At 37.3% G+C, this 18,965-nt stretch overlaps 1 protein-coding gene across 1 annotated transcript in view; it reads left to right on the plus strand.

Moving 5' to 3' along the window:
* Nucleotides 1–334: 334 nt before the first annotated feature.
* The window catches only part of ATG4C (autophagy related 4C cysteine peptidase), a 94,103-nt gene continuing 75,472 nt past the window's right edge, over nucleotides 335–18,965 (plus strand). The window contains exon 1 of the mRNA XM_036825550.1: nucleotides 335–450. The gene's annotated coding sequence lies outside the window, so the exon portion shown is untranslated. The remainder of the gene's footprint in view (nucleotides 451–18,965) is intronic.

Below are 18,965 nucleotides of genomic sequence, written 5' to 3' on the forward strand. Positions count from 1 at the left end.
CTGGATCTTGTAGTTCCCGCGCTGGAAGCGAGGGAGTGTTGCATGGCAAGCTGGGAGTTGAAGTCCAAATTGTTCAGCAGGAAGTCATGGCAGGAATAATGTAGTTTGTCTATCGGAGACACCGCTTATAGATGGATACTTTCTCTTGATTCTGCGCTTGCTATATTGGTGACTTACAGTCTGAGGCGGCAAACAGGACGAAAAAAGGAAAAAAGGATGAAGTAAACAGACCGGGGGCCTGTAGGCCGCTGCTCTTGCTGCTGCCAATCAATAGGCGTTAGTGCCCCGGAAGTGGCTGACCTACTGGGTTTGAAGCGGGGGTGGGGCGTTTCTCTTACTACGGTGGCCGGGGAGCTCGAGGTGCCTGTAGCTGCGGCGCTGAGGTCGGGGTGTCTGCGTGTGTGTCGGCTGCTTTTGTGGCGGCTGCTGGTGGAGCTGGAACATTTCCCGGTTGGTGGCTCCTGCACATTGTTTACATTTCTCCAGTTCTGTTTTCGGTTTTTCGGTGAGGGGTCGACTTGAGGTTCCTCTGACTCCGCTAGCCTCAGAGAAGGTTGGGACTTAGTGTCTCCGGTCCTTCCAAATGACCAGGTTTCTTGGGGGGCCCTGCCCTCAGTGGAGACCCAGTAGCCAACCGTTTAGGCTCTCTGAGGGTTTTGGCGCCTCCCTCATCTCTGTTTCTGGTGTAATTTGTTTTCTGACTCCTTGCCCTTCCTGGGCTCCAGAGCTAACGAACCGTAAGCCTTCCTGTGGGCAGCTGTTCCCCCTCTCCTAGAGGCTTTTCTTACGTGTTTCAGGCACGATCTCTCGTCCTCTAAGCTATTGCATCCATTTAACTCCTTCCCTGTTTCTCTCCATTAAAAAAAGAACAGAAAAGAGAAAAAAAAAAATCCCCCCAAATGAGATTCTCAAGATCTCAATCTTCTCATTCCTAACTCCTTTATCCCTTTTTAGGCCTTTGTTACTGCTTCAGACTCTTAACACATTTGCCTGAATATCTTAATGCTTTTCCATTCAGACATTAACGTTTAATCATTTTATTTGATTCTTACTCATCCTCAACTCTTCGACTTCCATCCACATGTCAGGGCTTTTTAGGTTGGATGTTCAAACACATTGTTATGATGACTGGTGAATACGAGAGACGTCAACGAACAGCCAAGCCTGACTCTGCTTATGAAGTTTATACTTAAGATCTATTTGGCTTACATTTTTGTTTTGTATTGATTATTTTCCCACAAGGGGTTCACTGCTACCCTATGGTTAGAGGAGAATACCTCGTCCTACAGCTCTTTGTATCTGAATTACTTAGATGGGATTTTTTTCCCTTCTCCTACTCGAAACATATGTCCCCAGTAGAATTTTTGCGATGATTTTGTGTCAATTAATAGCAGATAGACACAAGGGAATGCTCTTTCCTCCTTGGTTGTTTATGATTTGTAATTAGATTGTGAGTCATTGAAAGTACACAGAGGGATTAGAAAAGCTTTGAAAGGTAAAGTCTGTGTGTGTACCAATTTACAAGTAAATAAAGTGTCTTCCCTGAACAAGGGAGCGTTTCTAATTAGTCGAATAATCTGATGCTATATTGAATTAATTATCAGTTCTTTCACTGTAAAATTTTGGGAAGTGTTTAAAGTTAAAAAGTAGCCAATATGAGAACTTTTATAGTTTAGTAAAAAGAGTTTAAAAACCATTTAACTGATGCTCCTTTTTCTGTAAAATGGAATACAAATATATTGAAAAGTTTATTTGTTGTGATTGTTTATGAGATATTTCTCTCTATATATATTTTTAAAATTTATTTAATTTATTTAGTTTTGGCTGTGTTGGGTGGTCGTTTCTGTGCGCCAGCTTTCTCTAGTTGCGGTGAGCAGGGGCTACTCTGTTGCAGTGCGCGGGCTTCTCATTGCGTTGGCTTCTTGTTGCAGAGGGCTCTAGGCACGCGGGCTTCCATAGTTGTGGTTTGGGGGCTCTAGAGCTCAGGCTCAGTAGTTGTGGCGCACGGGCTTATTTGCTCTGCGGCATGTGGGATCTTCCCGGACCAGGGCTCGAACCCGTGTCCCCTGCATTGGCAGGCGGATTCTTAACCACTGCGCCACCAGGGAAGCCCCTTCTACATAATTTGATAGATCTGGTAAAACAGCATTGTTTACTATTCAGTAATGTTTTGTAGACAGAAATTTTTGTACTTCTTGTCTTTCTGGGGACCATGTAACTTAAATAACTTTGCAGCTTTCTTCTATTCTGAGTATTTTACTATTCTAATAGTAAAATTATTGTTCTTCTTTCGGAGTCAAATATAATCTCTATGTCAATAAAATATAAATATTAATACTTGTACCCAGTCTAAATGAGGTTGTTCCTAATTAATCAGAAATGGTTTTAGCCATGCTTAAGAGTGGGGCTAAATGTATAATATTTCAGAATTAATTCACTCTTGAAATTCTTTATTGGATAAATGATATGAGGCTAGACATTACTCAAATTTGAGATTTTATTCATTTAGTAGGCATTTATTAAATGCTTCTTACTATTTAACTTTTGTCACAATATCATCAAAACATTTATTGAGAACATTCTCTTGTCCTCAGCTCTGTACCAGATGCTTTAAAGCAGGAGTCCCTAACCCCCGGGCCATGGACTGGTACTGGTCTGCGGCCTGTTTGGAACGGGGCTGCCCCGCAGGAGGTGAGTGGTGGGCGAGCGAAGCTTCATCTGCCGCTCCCCATCACTTGCATTACCACTTGAACCATAGTCCCCTCCCCACGAAACTGGTTCCTGGTGCCAAAAAGTTTCGGGACCGCTGCTTTAAAGCATTATTGCATTAAATCATTATACCAACTCATTGAGCTATTGAGTATTATTTACATTTAGCAGATGAAGAAACTGAAGCTCAAAGAATTCAAGTAATTTAGTCCAGTTCCTTTTGACTCTTCCCACTTAACTACAGTTGCAAAGATTTGTTCACTACTCTGGACTATATAAAGAACATTAATTCAATAAATACTTGCTAAGCAGCTATTACGTACCAGATACTCTTCTAGGTGCTGGGAATATAACAGTGAACAAGAGAGAAAAGTCCCTGCTCTTAGGGAGCTTACACTCTATCAGAATGTTTGACATGTAAACCTTGCCTTCAAGAAACAAAATATAGCCAGTATGCATTTGGTTTTATGTGTTTTAGGATGTTAAGGTTGAAAAGAGAGATTAACCAAGGAATATTTCATGAAGATGAGATTTGATCTAGAACTAAAATAGTGAGTATAAATTTGATAGGTAGAAATTGGGAGGAAAGTAATTCCAGTCTGAGGCATAAAATGAGCAAAATTCTAAATTGTAGGAGAGAGAGATTAGTGGGAGGGACAGTTAACTGGACTGCTTTGTATCTTCATTTCTTTGCATATAGGTGCGCAGTGTTGGCTGAATTTGAAACAAATGTTTAAATGAATGAAGCTGTGGCAAGAGCTCAGGTACCAGGCAATGAGGAATTAGATAGATCTAGTGTTATTATTGTGGGATTTAAAGAAAAGAATTAATTGGATAACTGTTGGTGAAAGAACCAGTAAGCACTGTTAATTACTGAATGTTGGGAGTGGCATGGTGGCCAAAGGAGAAGGGAGGCTAGCCTACCAGGTTTGAACTGAGTGGGTGAGGTGTATTGTAGATTTACCTGGGATGAGGGTTTTTTATTTGTTTGTTTATTTTATTCCAAGATGCACCATTATTTTATGAACTGCCATGAAAGAAAAATAATATTGCCCATTAAACATAAAAAGATTGTCAATTGTTAAGATGTATTCAGTTTCAGAGTTTAAAATGTAAAAATGTGTGATCTAGAAATGATGAAATAAGGTACTCCTTATGATGGTTCGTGAGCCTTGTAACTACTTAATTTTTTTGGACTGTTTATAAATGTTTGTAATCTTTGACGTGCATTCAATCATTTAACATTTATTTACTAGGCACGCTTCTAGGCCACAGTGATATAGTGATGAGTAAATGCAGTCTCTACCTCATAGAACTTATGAGGGGAGGCAGACATAAATCAAATATTCCATCAAAGAAATGTAAAGTTGCAACTATTGTAAGTTCTATGAAAAAGGACTTGATGTTATACAGAAGAAAAATTGTTTACAGAGGAGATAAGAGTGTGGATGAGGAGAGGCCAGATGAGAGATGGTAATATCTTAGACAAGGTGGTGGTGAAGACAGGTAAAAGTGGATGGGTTTTAGAGATGTTTAGGAGGTGGAACTGGTTGATGAATTGGATATGAGGAATGAGGGAGAGAAAGGTGCCATCAGCCACCACTAGCATTTTGGCTTTTGTAACTGGATGGATTGTGGTACAGTTCATTGAGGTTGAGAACATTGTAAGATGACTGGGTTTGGGGGGACATGCTTTGTTTGTTAATATTTTTTCACCGTGGCATCAGTGTTCAAGGTTTATGTCTTATTCTTTTTTTTCCTTTTATGTCATTGTTTAAGTTAAGTATGTTTGAGGAATGCTGTACCTGAAATAAGTTTTTTCAGTATTTTTTCCCTTGAGTGGGCAGGGATAAGGTTCTAGATGAAGGCTTTTGGAAATATGTTGGTATTTGTTTTGAATTTATATGTAACATATTCAACCATATATATGAATAGGTAACTGAGTAATATAGCTCTATATCATTTTTAATTGCACTTGGGATTTGGCAATAAATTGGGCATCTGGTTAAATTCTAACTTCATTCAGTTGGTGTATGTGTAAATATAAATGTGTATTAGGGAAAAAAGACATGCTTATGATTTTCTTTGAAATAACTCCATTGTGTAGTTTTTGGTAGATATTGAATTAATACAGTCAGTTATTATTTAAATTTTACATTTCATAGTAAAGCAGTAGAGGGTACAGAGCAAAAAGCTTGGGCTTGGAGTCAAATTGCCTGGATTCAAGGTGTGTTTTGCTATTTAGTAGCAGTATGATCTTGCAAAAGTTATTTAGCCTTTGTTATTTTTTAAATCTATAAAATGAGGATAATAGTACCTGCCTTAAAGAGTTGTTGTGAGGATTAAATGAGATGTTATATGTGCATAGGTTTACAAAATTCCTGGTACAGAGTTTATTATTATTGTTATCATTATTATTATTATAGTGATGTGGTGTCTGGGATCATCTGTACTTCTGTAACAACATCTTAATTTAGAGTTCCTTTTTTTTTTAAGTTATTATTTGGGGGTGGGTTTTTGTTTGTTTGTTTGTTTTTAATTATTTATTTATTTTTGGCTGTGTTGGGTCTTCGTTTCTGTGCGAGGGCTTTCTCTAGTTGCGGCGAGTGGGGGCCACTCTTCATCGCGGTGCGCGGGCCTCTCATTGTCACGGCCTCTCTTGTTACGGAGCACAAGCTCCAGACGCGCAGGCTCAGTAGTTGTGGCTAACGGACCCAGTTGCTCCGCGGCATGTGGGATCTTCCCAGACCGGGGCTCGAACCCGTGTCCCCTGCATTGGCAGGCAGATTCTCAACCACTGCGCTACCAGGGAAGCCCCTAGAGTTCCTTTTAACTAATAGATCTTGATTGGGGAAAAAAGCGTTTGGTAGTCATATTTGGATTTGGAGAAAATATTATACAAGACAGCTTTTGTTTATTCACAGTTGTCCTAGGTGAGTCAGCACATGTCATCTTTCACAGAATTCACATCAGAGATTATGGTTAGTCTACAGCTATAAGTGGAAGTTAATGATGGATTGGCTTATAATTACTTATATTTGTTAGGATTATTACTTTTATTTTTAGTCCAACCTGTCTGAACTTTGTACTGGCTTTTAGGTCTTATGGATAGGGTGAAGACATAGTTAAACGTTATAAAGTCTGATCAGCTGCTCTAAAGTCGATTTAATTTCCATCATACTTTTTTCCCCAACTTTTTTTCTTTTGAAAGTTTCAAACCTATACAAAAAAGTTTAAAGAGTAGTACAACAAATACCTGTATATCCTTTACCTGGACTCACTAGTTGTTAACATTATGCTTCTTTTGCTTTTTCGCTTTTTCTCTAACACACACACACACACACACACAAATGCACACATTTTTTTTTCCTTCCTGAAGCATTTGAAAGTAAGGTGGAAACATCATGATACTTTACTTCGAAATACTTCACCATGCATCGCCTAAGAACTAGGACATCCTCCTACATAACTATAATGCCATTAGCATACCCAAATAATTTAATTTTGATATGATAATATTATCTAATGTGTAGGCCATATGAAAAAATTCAGATTTACCCAGATGTTCCAGTAATGTCTCTTATAGCTTTTTAGGAAAAAAACACTGAATTGAATAAGAGATTTCATTGAATTGTATTTGGTTGTCATGTCTCTCTGTTTTCTTTTATCTAGAACAATCCTCACCTTTTCTTTTTCCTCCTGTCTTCCTTCCTTTTTTTCTTTTTTTGGTGTTTCAAGACATTGACATTTTTGGAAAGTCTAGGCCAATTGTTTTGTAGAATGCCTCACAAAATGAATTTGATTGTTTCTTCACAGTTTCAGGCTAAATAGTTTTTTTTCAAGACTGTTACATGGTAGTTATTGTAAACTTTCCATTTGATCACATCAAGAGTAATGTAATGATAATTTGTCCATTTATTGGTGATGTTAAGGTTGATCACTTAGGTTAACCAGATTCCTACATTTTAAAGTTGTCTTTTCCCTTTTATACTTAACAATTAATCTGTGGAGGTGATACTTTATCATTAGATATTCTGTTTTCCAACAATTTTTTTTCTATACAGTGGCTTTAGTAGCCATTGATGAACCTTGCCCGAATCAATCATTGCATTGGTTGTTGCCAAATAATGGTTTTCCAGTTCTCTCAATCCTTCTACATATGTTTGCTGGCTATTTTCTTTAAAGAAGAGTTATTCCTCCTCTCTCTTTTTATTTTATTTTAAAGGAAGATACAAAATATATATATTTATTTATTTATTTATTTATTTGGCTGCATTGGGTCTTAGTTGCGGTGAGTGGGCTCTTTGTTGAGGCATGTGCGCTTCTCTCTAGTTGTGGCGCGTGGGCTCCAGAGCGCACGGGCTTAGCTGCCCGGCGGCCTGTGGGATCTTAGTTCCCTGACCAGGGATCGAACCTTCGTCCCCTGCACTGGAAGGCGGATTCTTAACCACTGGAACACCAAGGAAGTCCCTCTCCTTTTATTTTAGTACTTCTTTGTACCCAAGGATTCCTTTTTAAAAAACGTATCCAATGTGATGATCTGTTACCATTATGCTTTTTGATGACTGAATTATCTCAAATTTGTTTAGTCCCTTCAAACTAGTTCCTGTGGCCTTTGCATATGTCCACATTGGTATTTGGGCACCTTCTTACTTCTTTGTACAATAAGGTGTTCCAGGCTCACCTTGTATATTCTACTTGGAATCAACTATTTTACAGTGGAGCCCTCGTTCATTTTAGTGGAAAATGGTACTTAGAAACCAAAATTTGGACATTGAATATACTCACTACTACTACGGTTGTTGCTTCTAGGCCCTTTAAATGGTTACACACATGCACACACATTTTTTAAAAGAAATCATGATTTTATAGGATACCTTCAATTCAAGTTCAGAACCACAGAGTTCAACTTTACCTTTCCTCAGTTCATATTTGTATCTCCCTTTTCCTACAGGGAGAATTCTGATTCTCAACCATATCAATATATTTACTCATTTAATCTGCCCTACACACACATATGATAGTTTTGGAATTGCTATACTGACACTCTCTCCTGCAACAGATTTACCAAGTAAAGATTTCTTTGCCACTTTATGTCCTTATAATATATCCCACTAAAGATATATAGTCAAAGAAAGCAGGTGTTCAAAGGTATTTGAATGATTTCTTCTGTGATTATGTTATCAATTTAAAATATAGTTAAGTTCCTACTAAACCACTTTTTAATAGACTCTTTTTGTAAAATCGGTTATCTGTAAAACTACTAAAGTAGACATAATAATTTAAAACTTTATCATAATATATAGTAATAGGGAGCTCTAGGATAGTTATATCAGATAGAGAATATGCAGTTTTTATCTTTATAAGGCTTTAAATTTGTAGCTCTTTTTTCAAATTGATATAATTTTTTATTATTTAAAATTAGAAATGATGAGAAAAATGACGTCAGGCAATTCCATTTGTAAGCCAAAACAATTATGTTTGTGAACATTTTAAACAGTGCTCTTCTTTTGACTGATGATACAATTCAAGCATTAATCTTTAACAATAAACATAATTGTTCAGGGTACTTTAACTCATTCCTAAAAAATATGGCTAGTGTTTTCCTGTATTGACACCCAGAATAGAAAGATTTATGTTATTTGTATGTCCTTGTTCTTTGTATTTGAAGAATGCCAGTTATGACTGTGTGTTACCCTGTGATTTTTTTTCATGTGTGAATGTTCTCATTGGAAATGGAAAAATATTTCTCTTAATTATTATAGCATTTTATATTTTTGTTGTGAGACATAACCACATTCAATCTTGAGTTCTGGTTAGTTATAAACATGTTGCTTATTAGAATGCAAGGTTAATGGGGACAGGAACTGGGTTTCGTGGCTTATTATATTTCCCATAGTGCCTTATAGAAGTAAGTACTCCAGTACTTGATGAATGAATAAATGTGATACTTTGTGTTTAAATGACATATAATACTAGTGTCAATAATATGGATGCACCTTTTTCTTGACGAAAGTATCTAATGGAATGGGACTTGGAAAAGATCTTATTGGTATTTACTTGTTACAAATCTCAAAGTCACTGTGTCTCACACTGAACTCCCCATCTTCCCTTAGCCTTTTCCTCTTGGGTTCCCGTTTTCTGTTAAAGGTATCATTATTCTCTGAGACATCAGACCTGAAATTTCAGTCATTTTATTCTCTCTCCTGTATGTGGGCATATAAACATTCATATATTTATATGATGTTGCTAGTTCTACCGTCTCAGCTTGTTACTTGTATCTCCTTATTCCTTATCCCCTTACCAGCACTCTGATTGAGGCACTCATTACCACTTATAACAATCTTCTGACTAATTGAAGGAATTAAGAATATTTAATGTGGAAAAGAGATGATGGGGTGGGGTGAAGAGCAGGAAATATGTCTTTGAATATCTGATGGACTATCAAATGGAAGAGGGATTGATTTCAGAGCGCACAGCCAGGACCAGTTACTAGAAATTAGAAGGACATAGACTTTTGGTTCAGTATGTCTTTCAAGCCAAGTGTAGGTGTTTAAAATTAGCTGATATCAGGCAGTTGTATGGATACTCTAGAGCAGTTATGTTAGTAGAAAAAAAATAGTTTAAAATATTATCAGGCTTTTAAACTTGCTGCTGTATATTCAGCTCAATACAAAGCTCATTATATACTGAGCTCCCTGTTTTAGGAGTGTTCACTCAGAGGCTGGGTAAATGCACTTGGCAAAGATATTGTAAAGGAAATCTTGCTGCCATATGGGTGGATGAACTGATTCGCGATTAGTGAGCCCGAACCAGAGAGCAGATCAGATTCCTAGGGATAGGAGTGATTTTTTGTTTTTTGTTTTTTGCTTTTTAAACTTACACATTTTCTTTCACTGCTCCTCCCCATCCAAGCAGTGCAAGTTAGGAGAGATTACTGGTAGATTGGAGTGTATTGTGTAGGAAAATGGTCAAGAACTATTAATAGTACTACTTAATAGTTACTAGATGCTTTTAAGTTCCCTTTTAATCCTAAGATTCTGACATCCTTCAGTTCTTAGAGAGGTTAAGTTCATTTTATTGATTAAATGATTTGACTCACTATGTTATCTCTTATATGTAGACTGTGTACTTAACACCTTGCAAAGTTGCTCTTTAAAGTGTGGAGGCTGCAAACATTCATATTTATCGTGGACTCATCAGAGGTTACTAAAGTACTGACAGAGTTCTAGGGTATCCATACAACTACATGATTAAAATTTATTTATCAAACTATAGTCAATATTATGTTCTTCTTAGAGATAAGATCAAGGAATGTTTAAGACAGCCCAGATAACATTAATAGTTCCTATTGTAGCCTTCAACCATTTAGGTTGGTTATGGTGATGACTTTACAGTCTGTGAACATGTAATACTCAGTGCTGCATACGTGGAGATTTTTGCCTATAGGAACTTGATACAAGTCATATGTCAGGGTAAGTGTCTATTCAGTACTTAGGTTTTTCCATATAAGTTTCATTTTAGATTTCAGAGAAGAACACCTTAAGTAGTACCTTTTATTTATGTCATCATTATGAAGTAGCTGTGCATTGATTTAGTGTCTTTAACTGGAGGATGCAATCCTAAAGAGTTCTAAGACTGTTTACAAGATGTATCCTTTAGGCAAAACTACCAAGCCAGTTTCTGGATGTGCGTGTCTTACCCTTATTATGTTGCTTGTCCCTTTTCTCAGTCTTTTCATCTTTATCTCTTACTGCCATCTACGTTGCCTAACTGTTAGCTCTGAAAGAGGGCAATCCAGGTAAATATTTCTAGTGCTCTCCCTATCTTCATATTTGCTACTTAAAAAAAAGCGTGCTGGGTTTACAAACTGAACATTTTTAGACAAGTTCAGGACATGAAGATAGAAGACTGGCAAGTATAGGAAAAGCAAAGGAATAGAAATGGATACAATAGTTGATGTTTCTGTAAACAAAGAACTGAGATGGAGAAAAGAAATAAGAGAGCAGAAGTGACAGACCAACATATTGAGAGACATTCAAGGTCAGACAAGGGATTGATATTTGTTACTAAAAATGCAAGCAGGTAGAAAAGGTTACAGTGGATGAAAAACTTCCTCACAGTTCAATTTATTTGATGGCATAGCTAAAAGCACATCAAAAATTCTAAATCAATATCTATATTTCTTTTGCTGCAGAATACCATTTGGGGAAGATGCCCAACCATACACAAATCCTGGAATCCTGCAGTGTTTTTATTGGTTGTGCTGCGTGACTGAGATATATTCTGTAGAATCAGTCCCCTAAAGTTCTGTCAGGAGTTTTTACTGGCTTTAAATCCTCAGTGGAGAAAATATTCTATTTATTGCCATATGGGGGAGGCTGATTATCCTTATCTACTCTTCAAGGACATTGATTTGAGTACCTTTTACATTTATCAGTTTATAATTTATCGACCATCTTAATGTGTGGTTGTGGTTAGAAAAGTGACTCTCTAAAAATGACATTTGGGTCTCAATCGATGATTTTCATATCAAATGTTGTAGTTCTGTCTTCCAAAACAGCTCTGTTTAGTCTTCACTCTGCACTTCAAATCATTAACAATAAAGTTGAGGAATGAACCTCATCTAGTGGCTTTATCTATTTTTACTGAGGTAAAGAGTTTTCTCCTCTTTAATGCTATTATTTTTAAATTAAAAATGGAATCGTCAGAATGTAAACAGCAAACAAATATGGAAATGGTGGATGATAAAATTTGTTATAGTATGTGTTAGTGAAGAATGTCTACTTGAAAAAAGTGTTGCCAATTTCTCTAAAGTTTTAAGAAATAAACCATAAATCCCTTCTAAAAAGTATTTGGAAATTGTGGAGAATGTTATTTGGATGGTTTTTTAGACTGAGGCTCTGACAACACTACATAAAATAACCAAGAGTTTTGGCGTATCATTTTTTTTTTCCTGGAGCAGTCAAACCATGTATTTTAGGTATCACAGGAGATTGAAATATACTGGATAATGGGTAAATCATCTCTTCACTTTATAATTGATAGACTAGTGAATTTTAATTCATTTTTAATTTTTTTTTAAATCAGGAAAGCTTTGGGAAAGGGAATTTGTAGGTGAGGATAGTTTAGAATTGCGGTTTCTTCATTTGTATGTTTTTTTTTCTTTTATAGTTAAACTAAAAGTACTGTTTGTCTTGCCTTTCCCTGGCTTTTCTCACACAAACAAAAGGAACAAATTTTTTTCTTCATTGATTTTTTAAATTATTATATACATTTTCTTCCAGCTTTATTGAGATATAATTGACATACAGCACTGTATAAGTTTAAGATGTACAGCATAAAGATTTGACTTCCATACATCATGAAGTGATTATCACAATAAGTTGAGTGATCATCTGTCATCTCATATAGATACAAAATTAAAGAAATAGAAAAAAAATTTTTTTTCTTCTGAAGAGAACTCAGGATTTACTCTCTTAAGTTTCATATATAACATACAGCAGTGCTAATTATATTTATCATGTTAATTACATCCCTAGTACTTATTTATCTTACAACTGGAAGTTTGTAACTTTTCTTTTTTTTTAAATAACTGGAAGTTTGTACCTTTTGACTACCTTCATCCAACTCCTCCTCTGTCATCCCCTCCTCTGGTAACCAGAAATCTGATGTCTTTTTCTATGAGTTTGTTTGTTTTTGAAGTATAATTAACCTAAACACTATGTTAGTTCCTATTAACATAGTGATTTGGTATTTTTATACATTTTAAAATGATCACCACAATTAGTCTAGTTACAGTATGTCACCATCCAAAGATATTATGTAATTATTAACTATATTCCCTATTCATACATGAGACTCATTTAAAGAAAATATTTTAGTAGACTGAATGGATGCAAGTATTAATTTATGCTTTTTCCTCTTTCCAGATCTCACCGCATTTATTTTTAGGAGAAAAAAAATTATGAGTTAACAAGGGGTAGCCTCCAAGTCATTTTACTCAGCTAAAGCTGTTCTGGGGAATTACATTGAGGAAGTTAAGTTTTGTAAATGACTAAATAGCTGAATCTGATGTCTTTGAGAAACACAAGAATAATGTTGTTTATCTTAAAAAGGAAAAAAGCACTTTGTCTCAGCATTTTTATCTTTCTCATAGGCTTTTTAGGAATTTTGTAATAGAATGTCTTCTCTGTAGATTTCTTAGTTTGTCGGAGTCCAGCTCCAACAGGATCCAGGATACCCCAAAAGGATGGACAGCGTCGGCGATGAACAACAGGAAGGAGACTGAGACTCGTGGACTCAGCCAACTAAAAATAGCACCATCTCGTGCTTTCTTTATTTCATATACTCATATATAGATTACAGTAGAATTACATAAATCATTAACATACATTGTAATACTATTGTTTTGAGTCGAAAGAATGAATCATTTTGAACCCACAAAGATTTCCTTAAAAGGTTATGTAAACCATACCTTTTAGTTTCTAGATTTTCTCATAAGATAAATTCCAAGGGTACCATTACGTACAGTACATGTTCTAAGAATTATTCTTGGTGGTTAACCAACCTTAACACCTAAGTCTAAATATATCCTTATATTCTATATGTCCCTAGCCCCCACATAGCTTTTCCTACATGGACGTTCCTTTTTTATAATGCCATTAAAATATCTAAAATATATTTTACAATTTCTATTTTGAATATTGCTACTCAAAGGCAATTTAATATAGCAACAAACAATATTAGGATCCCAATAATCTATTAAAGAATAACTTTCCAAATCATTTCTATTTGTCCCTAATCTAGAACATATCTGTTCACCAGTTAATTGATCAAATATCATTAAACTACCATTAATATTGAACCACAAATTATTATTACCATCATAAACACCCTCATATGGCCATATCTCTAGGGAGGATGGTGTTTTCCAAAGAAACATTTCCTTATGTCCAGATTTAGTCACTGTTTCCCAATGTCCCTTTTTAGGCACCGGGCCTTGCCAAACAGTACTCAAAGGGGAAGTCAGGAAATCTAAGATTTTTCCTTGGGGCAAATCCTGCCACACTTAAATTTACATATATAGAAATTATAAGTATTGCTTTTACGAGGAATGTAGTCCACCTTCCACGTGCGGTTCCGCCTTGCAGTTCCGCACTGGAGCGCCCCATGACCTTGTCATGGTGTTGCAGCGTCTGGATGGCTTCCAACATTAGTTGAGCAGTTTAAGTTGTTTTTGTTAGAATTTAACATAACCTGGACACACTTGTAATTTCCTGTGTTAAGTTTTTCATTTGAGCGATTTATTTTTGAATAATTCTGTTATTATTTTAAAAGAGGCTCAATGTAAACACTTTAATAAAGAGAAGTACAAAAAAGAAAGTAGAAATGACATTGCATAATGTCAGCATAGAGTCTCAACATAAATCATACCTTGTTAAAGCTTCTCCTAATGTTAAAAAAAATGATATTGCATCTCTTAGAGATTTCCACTTTTAACATTATGGACTTCTTTTTTTTTTAATATTTATTGGAGTATAATTGCTTTATATTGCTGTGTTAGTTTCTGCTGTATAACAAAGTGAATCAGCTATACGTATACTTATATCCCCATATACCCTCCCTCTTGTGTCTCCCTCCCAGCCTCCCTATCCCACCCCTCTAGGTGAACACAAAGCACCGAGCTGATCTCCCTGTGCTATGCAGCTGCTTCCTACTAGCTATCTGTTTTACATTTGGTAGTGTATATATGTCAGTGCTACTCTCTCACTTTGTCCCAGCTTACCCTTCCCCCTCCCATGTCCTTAAGTCCAGTCTCTATGTCTGCGTCTTTATTCCTGTCCTGCCCCTAGGTTCTTCAGAACCATTTTTTTTAAGATTCCATATATATGTGTTAGCATACGGTATTTGTTTTTCTCTTTCTGACTTACTTCACTCTGTATGACAGACTTTAGGTCCATCCACCTCACTACAAATAAGTCAATTTTGTTTCTTTTTATGGCTGAGTAATATTCCATTGTATATATGTGCCACATCTTCTTTATCCATTCATCTGTTAATGGACACTTAGGTTGCTTCCATGTCCTGGTTATTGTAAATAGTGCTGCAGTGAACATTGTGGTGCATGACTGTTTTTGAGTTATGGTTTTCTCAGGGTATATGCCCAGTAGTGGGATTGCTGGGTTATGTGATAGTTCTATTTTTAGTTTTTTAGGGAATCTCCATGCTGTTCTCCATAGTGGCTGTATCAATTTACATTCCCACCAACAGTGCAAGAGGGTTTCCTTTTCTCCACACCTCTCCAGCATTTATTGTTTGTAGATTTTTTGATGATCCCATTCTGACTGGTGTGAGGTGATACCTCATTGTGGTTTTGATTTGCATTTGTCTAATGATTAGTGATGTTGAGCATCCTTACATGTGTTTGTTGGCAATCTGTATATCTTGTTTGGAGAAATGTCTATTTAGGTCTTCTGCCCATTTTTGGATTGGGTTGTTTGTTTTTTTGATATTGAGCTGCATGGGCTGCTTGTGTATTTTGGATATTAGTCCTTTGTCCATTGCTTCGTTTGCAAATATTTTCTCCCATTCTGAGGGTTGTCTTTTCATCTTGTTTATGGTCTCCTATGCTGTGCAAAAGCTTCTAAGTTTCATTAGGTCCCATTTGTTTATTTTTGTCTTTATTGTCCTATAGATTTTGGATTGTCGTGTTTTTGTTTCCATTTGTCTCCAGGTTTTTTTTGATTTTTTCAGTGACTTCAAAATCATGCTAGTAAGCATTGGTTGTTTACTAGCATATTGCTTAGCTTCCATGTGTTTGTGCCTTTTTTTTTTTTTTATAAGTTTGTCCTGACCACTTTAACTAGGGTCTGGCTTTTTTTTTTTTAAATTTATTTATTTATTTATTTTTGGCTGTGTTGGGTCTTCGTTGCTCTGCATGGGCTTTCTCTAGTTGCGGCAAGTGGGGGCCACTCCTCATCGCAGTGCGCGGGCCTCTCACTATCGCGGCCTCTCTTGTTGTGGAGCACAGGCTCCAGACGCGCAGGCTCAGTAGTTGTGGCTCACGGGCCTAGTTGCTCCGCGGCATGTGGGATCCCCCCAGACCAGGGCTTGAACCCGTGTCCCCTGCATTGGCAGGCAGATTCTCAACCACTGCGCCACCAGGGAAGCCCTGTTTGTGCTCTTTTGCAGTATTTTTCTTGTAGTTGATTTCTAGTCTCATAGCATTATGGTCAGAAAAGATTCATGATATAATTTGGATTTTATTAAATTTACTGAGAGTTGTTTTGTGGCCTAGCGTTTGATCTATCCTGGAGAAGGTTCCATGTGCATTTGTAAAGAATGTGTATTTGGCTGTTTTTGAATGGTATGTTCTCTATATATCTTTGAAATGCATCGTATCTAATGTGTCATTTAAACCCCTTTTTCCGAATTGATTTTCTATCTGGATGTTTTCAGTTCATGTAAGTAGGCTGTTAAAGTTCCCTACTATTGATGTTATTGTGTTACTGTCAGTTTCTTCATGTCTGTTAATATTTGCTTTATGTATTTAGGTGCTCATATGTTGTGTGCTTATATATTTACAACAGTTATATCTACTTCTTGGACTGATTCCTTGATCATTATGCAAGCTCCTTCTTTGCCTCTTGTTATAGTCTTTGTTAAAGTCTATTTTGTTTGATATAAGTGTTGCTATCCTGGCTTTCATGTCCATTTGCATAGAATACCTTTTTCCGTCCCTTCACTTCACTGTGTCTTTAGATCTGAAGTGAGTTTCATGTAGGCTGCGTATGTATGGGTCTTGTTTTTGTATCCATTCAGGCACTCTCTGCCCTTGTTTGGAGTATTTAGTCCATTTACATTTAAAGTAATTATTGATAGCTGTGTAATTTTTGCAATTTTGTTAACTGTTTTGGGTTGTTTGTGTAGTTCTTTTTGTTCCTTTCTTCTTCTTTTGCTCTTTTGCCTTGTAATTTGATGACTAGCTTTAGTGTTGTATTTGGATACCTTTTTTCTTTTTTTTTTTCTGTGTATCTATTGTAGTTTTTTGCTTGGTTATTACCATGAGGTTTATATATAGCAATCTCTATATATTTATATGATTGTTTTAAGTTGCTGATTTCTTAAGTTCAAACACATTTTAACAACCCTGCATTTTTTCTCCCCCCACCATGTTTACTGTTTTTGACATCATATTTTACATCTTTTTGTTTTGTATATCCCTAACTAGTTATTGTGGATGTAGGTGGTTTTACTACTTCTGTCTTTTAACCTTCCTACTAACTTTGTACTTCGTTGGTTTACTACCTTTATTGTATATTTGCCTTTACCAGTGAGGTTTTCCTTTTGTAATTTTTATGTTTCTAGTTGTGGCCTTTCTTTTTCATTTAGAGAAGTCCCTTTAACAATTCCTGTAAAGCTGGTTTGGTTGAGCTGAGCTCTTTTGGCTTTTGCTTGTCTGTGAATCTTGATCTCACCATCAAATCTGAGTGAAAGCCTTGCTGGGTAGGTAGAGTCTTCTTGGTTGTAGGTTTTTCCCTTTCATTACTTTAAATGTATTATGCCACTCCCTTTTGGCCTGCTGAGTTTCTGCTGAAAAGTCAGCTGATAGCCTAATGGGAGTTCCTTTGTAGCTTGTTGCTTCTTCCTTGGCTGTTTTTAATGTTCTCTTTATCTTTAATTTTTGCCGATTTAATTACTATGTGTCTTGTTGTAGTCTTTTTTGGGTTGGTCTCATTTGGGACTCTCTATGCTTCCTGGACCTGGACGTCTGTGTCTGTTTCATTTCCCAGTTTAGGCAAGTTTTCAACTATTATGTCTTTCATACATTCTCTGCTTTTTTCGTCTCTTCTTCTTCTGGGACCCCTGTAATGTGAATGTGAGTCATTGTGCAGAGGTCTCTTAAACTGTCTTTGTTTCTTTTTATTACTTTTTCTTTTTCCATCCAGGTTTAATGATTTTCACTACTTTGTCTTCCAGCTCACTGATCCATTGCTTATATCATGCAGTCTTCTGTTGATTTCTTGTGTTGTATATTTTATTTCAGTTACTGTATTTACCTCTGTTTGTTCTTCTTTGTATTTTCTAACTCTTTGTTACAAACTTCTAACTTCTCTCTCTGTTCATCCAATCTTCTTCTGAGTTCTTTGAACATCTTGATGATCATTACCTTGACCACTTTATTGGTTAGATTGCTTATCTCTGCTTCCTTTAGTTCTTCTAAATTTTATCTTGTTACTTTATTTGCAAAATATTTTTCTGTTTTCTCATTTTGCCTAATTTGCTATTTTTATTTTTATGTATTTGTTAGGTTGGTTATGTTTCCAGCCTTGGAGAAGTGACCTTGTGTAGGAGACATCCTATGCGTCCCAGCAGTGCACTCCCTTGTAGTTACCGGAGCTATATGGTCTAAGGGTGCCCGCTTTGTGGGCTGCGTGGGTTCTTCTGTTGTGGTGAGCTGGCTACTGTGGTTGGTCTGGTAGGCATGACTGGTCCCCAGTCTATTTCTTTGTCAGGCCCTGTCTTGTGCAGAGGCTGTTGGCTGCTGGTTGGTGGGGCTGGGTCATGAGGCACCTGACTGCAGAGCCCCAGAGGGTCCTGGGGCTAGTGCTGTCCCACTGGTGGGTGGGAACTGGGTTCTGGTGTGGGGCTGGGGGGTCCTGGATCTATTGTCAGCCTGCTGGTGGTCAGGTCCATTTTCTGGCATGGCTGGCTGCAGGGTCTGGGGTGTCCCAAAGCTGAGTTTTTACCCACTCGTGTGTTGGGCTAGATCCTGGGGAGGCTGGCTGAGGGGCCCAGGGTATCCTAGAGCTGGTGTTGGCTTGCTGGTTGGCAGGGCCAGGACCCAGTGTGTCCTGTGGGTGGTGCTTTTCTGCTGGTTGGTGGGCTGTGTCCTGACATGACAGGCTGTGGGGCTGTGGTGGTCCTGGGTCTGGTGTCTGCCCTCTGATGGGTGGGTCCGTAGCCCATGGGATTCTGGTGCTGGTGCCCACCCACTAGTGTCTGAGGTCCTGGGGCTAGTGCCAGCCCACCGGTTGGTAGAGCTGAATCCTGGAATCTCTGGCTGTAGAGCCTGGGAATTACAGAGCTGGTAGCAGCCTGTTGGTGTGGGGGGGCGGGGTGAGGCCCAGGTGGTCCTGGGGCTAGTGCCTGCTAATTGGTGGGTGAAGCTGGGTCCCAGGGTCTTTGGTTGTAGGGCCCTGGGGGTCCTGGAGTTGAGGTGTTGGCACACTCATGGGTAAGGCCTGGGCCCA

Source organism: Balaenoptera musculus, chromosome 1 (genome assembly GCF_009873245.2).
Source record: "Balaenoptera musculus isolate JJ_BM4_2016_0621 chromosome 1, mBalMus1.pri.v3, whole genome shotgun sequence".
Lineage (NCBI taxonomy): Eukaryota > Metazoa > Chordata > Mammalia > Artiodactyla > Balaenopteridae > Balaenoptera > Balaenoptera musculus.